We start from the raw sequence: 3,935 nt of genomic DNA, 5'->3' as shown, positions 1-3,935 counted from the left end.
TAATTTATAACACTAGCATTACTCTTTTATTTATTTTTGTGATGCTGAATCACATTCTTCCCTAGTGATGGTTTGGCAGAATCTCTTTTAATTTGTGAGCAAGTGACTTATGAAAAGCTGGAGGTAGAGGGTCTGGCTACATGAAAGTGGGTGTTGTGTGAAGAAAACAGTATGATCCTTTTGTTGTTAACACAAAGACCTTATTCTCCTGCTCAAAAGTGTTAGCAGGACATTAAACATGTGCGCATGATGTAAAGATGTTGGCTCTGATGTGTGTTCATGTAGGCTTAAGGTTTAGGATGACATAATTAGGTGCATTTCTGTAAATGTAGCTTAAAATATCACAGTTATGGACTTGGCACTGTCTCCTCTTCCAGTGGGCCCATGATTCTGCATAACCTTCTTCTACTTTCTAGGTACTCAACTGTTCCCAGCGTCCAAACATATCAACAACTTTGTGTTTAGGGAAGTGTCTAGTGTCCTTGGTTGGCAGAATCTTTAGAATTTCCTTCCCTGGAAATCTCTTTGCAGCTTTGTAGAAAAGTCGAGTTTTGTTTGCTTGTCTTCTTGATTTTAACTGACAGTTGTGGCAATCCTTGGCAGTGAAGTTTTGGACGATTTAATTTTTTCAAATGTTTGCTTTGTAGCATCTCTGCTTCCAAGGGAATGTAGGGGGCCATGGGTTTGTGTGTGGATTGAGGTGAGGCATGAATGTTGGGGAGCTATTTCTGTCTGTTTTTTCTACCAATATACTCTTCCTTCTGTGGAACCATTAACATCTCCTTAACATTTGAGGGATCACAGCAACAGTGAAATGTTTGGAAATAAGAGAGCAGGTCAGGTTAGCTAATAGCTTCTTATTCTTTTCATTCATTTCTACTAGTGGAAAAGTGCTTTCCTTTAGATTGGCAGGTTAAATAGCAATACCGGTTGAGTATTCCTTTCAGAAGGGCTTAGGACTAGAAGTGTTTTGGATGTCAGCTTTTTTTCAGATCTTGGAATATCTGCATATATGTAATGCAATGTTTTGGAGATAAGGACCCAAGTCTAAACACAAAATGAAGTTATGTTTCACATATACCTTATATACATAATCTAAGGTAATTTTATACACTATTATTAATAATTTTGTACATGAAACAAAGTTTGTGTACCTAAGGTCAAGTGTGGAATTTTCTACTTGTGGCATCATGTCAGAACTCAAAGTTTCAGATTTTGGAGGGCTTGGATTTCTGGTTTTGAGTTAGAGATGCTCAATCTGTAGTAGGAAAGGAAAGGGACTTCTAGACAGGCAGGCACGGGGCCTGTAGGGTAACACTGCAAAAGGATCCAGTCCAAACAGCACAAAACACTCAGGGAACAAATCTATCTAAAAGTGTTGTTACCAATTTGGTGGCACCATTCTATTTTATTTGGATATAAATTTTCTTTTCTTTTCTTTTTCTTTTTTTTTTGAGACAGAGTCTTGCTCTGTCACTTCAGCTAGAGTAGAGTGGCCTCATAATAGCTCACTTCAACCTCAAACGCCTGGGCTTAAGTGATCCATTTGCCTTAGGTTCCTGAGTAGCTAAGACTACAAACACATGACACCAACCAGGTCATTTTTCTATTTTTAATAGAGATGGGATCTTTTTCTTGCTCAAACTCGTCTTGAACTCCTGTGCTTGAGCAATCCTCCCACCTTGGTCTCCCAGAGTATTATGAGCCATTACCACCATGCATGGCCATAAATTTGCTTTCTTAAGTAGAGTCAGTTTGGCATTTCTAAGAATCTTGTTTTAGACATATAGAAGGTATTATCATTTCTCTCACATTCATTCTGGAATGCAGAAGTTTGACTTAAAAAAAAATCATTCTATTTAGGGCCAGGCATGGTAGCTCACACCTGTAATCCTAGCACTCTGGGAGGCCAAGGTGGGTGGGTGAGCTCGGGAGTTCAAGCCCAGCCTTAGCAAGAGGGAGACCCCATCTCTACTAAAAACAGGAAAACTGAGGCAAGAGGATCTTTTGAGCCCAGGAGTTTGAGGTTGCTATAAGCCATGCCTCATGGCACTCTACTGAGGGGAACAAAGCGGGATTCTGTCAAAAAACCCCCAAAAACCAAACCCACAAACTTTCTATTTAACACTAGAAGCAAATGACGGAAAACCAAGAAACAACTGTCTTTATGTGTATAAAGACCCTGGCATAAGATAAAGAGTACTAGCAGTTATGTCTTCACTGAGGACAGAAATGGACTTCAACTAACTAAAGTGAGGGATTAGAAGAAGGTTTAAGAAACTTCTTTCTGTCTGTACCAGTCTATACTGATGGTAGGATTTATAGAATTTGTTTCCCCAGCTGCTTTTGTTGACACCATTATTGTAGTTACAGTCATCTTAGCAAAAGACAAATATCTACCTATCTGGAATGAGTTAAAGAAGTCATAGTGTTTAGCCTTCAAATGTATTCCTTTGCAGATAAGAAACTAGGTCTGATGTCTTCTCAAGTTAAAAGCTGGGTCAAGGACAAGAACTTCAACTCCTAGGCACCAGCACTGGGGAGTTTTCTGTGTAGCAAGCTCTGGGACACTTCTCAAAAGCAAGAGATAAAGCTAAAGAACTCTGGTGCTTTTTTTTTCTACTCTGAATATTTAAATCTAAAATGCAATTCCACCTTTGCAAAATTTGAAATTATATTTAATACATCAGAATGGGAATTATTCTCTTATTTCTTTAAAATGTGTAAGGCATAAAATATTTTTTTTCATTGAGTGTTTTTGAAAAAAATTAGTAAAGGTCCGAAAGCCTCAGGAACAGATAATTCAATGGTGTAACTCTCAGTCCAAGAATCAAGCTTGGGGGGAGGAGGCATTTGTACAGGTCCTATAGTCCATAGCTGGAGAACCTGGAGTTCTGATGTCCAAGGGCAAGAGAAGGATATCTCAACTCCTGGAGAGCAATTCATCTTTCCTCTGTCTTGGTTTATCTAGGCCCTCAGTAGATTAAATGCCGCTTACCCACCTTACAGGAAGCTCTTCCTTACTCAATCCACTGATTCAAATGCCAATCTCTTCCAGAAAGACCGTCACAGAAACTCCTAGAAATAATGCCTTTCCCAGCTATCTGAGTATCCCTTAATCCAGTCGATTTGACACCTAAATTTAACGTTCACACCTAGTATCTTTGTTTCCTCTCCTTGTGTTTGTGTGTGTGTTTATGTTCGCATTAAATATCTGAAATGTGCCTCTGGAGTATAAAGTAAAAGTGTCTGCTTGTTGCTTTGGAAACTTTATATGGTTGCTGAGAATGGCACCTTGTTGCTGCCAGGTCAATAGAGTTGCTTTAAATATAGCCATATATTATGAAAGCTGTGACAAGTACATTTGTGTTTTATCACTTGTGATGAATGTTTCATTTCATTGGGATCTATTCTCCTGAAAATTAAGTGCTCACCCCAGAGAGGCACGTGGCATCTTTTCTGGGAGAAAAAAAAAATCACTCTGTAAATGAGATCTGCCTAGCCCAGCTGTCTTAAAGGACTAATAGTCTTCTTAAGACTAGAACAACATTCCTTTTCTTTTTGTTTAAAAAATCTTGGTGGGGTGTAAGAAATACATACCTTCATGCTGACACTCTGATTGCCTGAGAGGCTTGGTTGTAGAATGATGGAATCCAAGAAGATTAGAAGGAAAAGGGGATTTGGGACTCAGCCCAGACCCTTCATTTCACAGGTGAGTACTACAATGCCTAGAAAAATAAGATGACTGGTCCAAAGTCATATGATTTAAAGGAAGAAACAAGACTAGAAACTTGTTTTTGATTTCCTTCATCAGGAAAAATATTTCCATTAGGCAGAAGCAAAGCAGGTAACACTGAGAGGTCAAGAGATTCAAAGTCAAGGTCTTCAGATAACTAGTGACAAAACCTGTGGTAGTAAGGGATAGGAGAGAAACC

Source organism: Otolemur garnettii, unplaced genomic scaffold (assembly GCF_000181295.1).
Source record: "Otolemur garnettii isolate 467f Iridium unplaced genomic scaffold, OtoGar3 scaffold00026, whole genome shotgun sequence".
NCBI classification, from domain to species: Eukaryota; Metazoa; Chordata; class Mammalia; order Primates; family Galagidae; genus Otolemur; species Otolemur garnettii.
Note: the sequence above shows the minus strand (reverse complement) of the source record.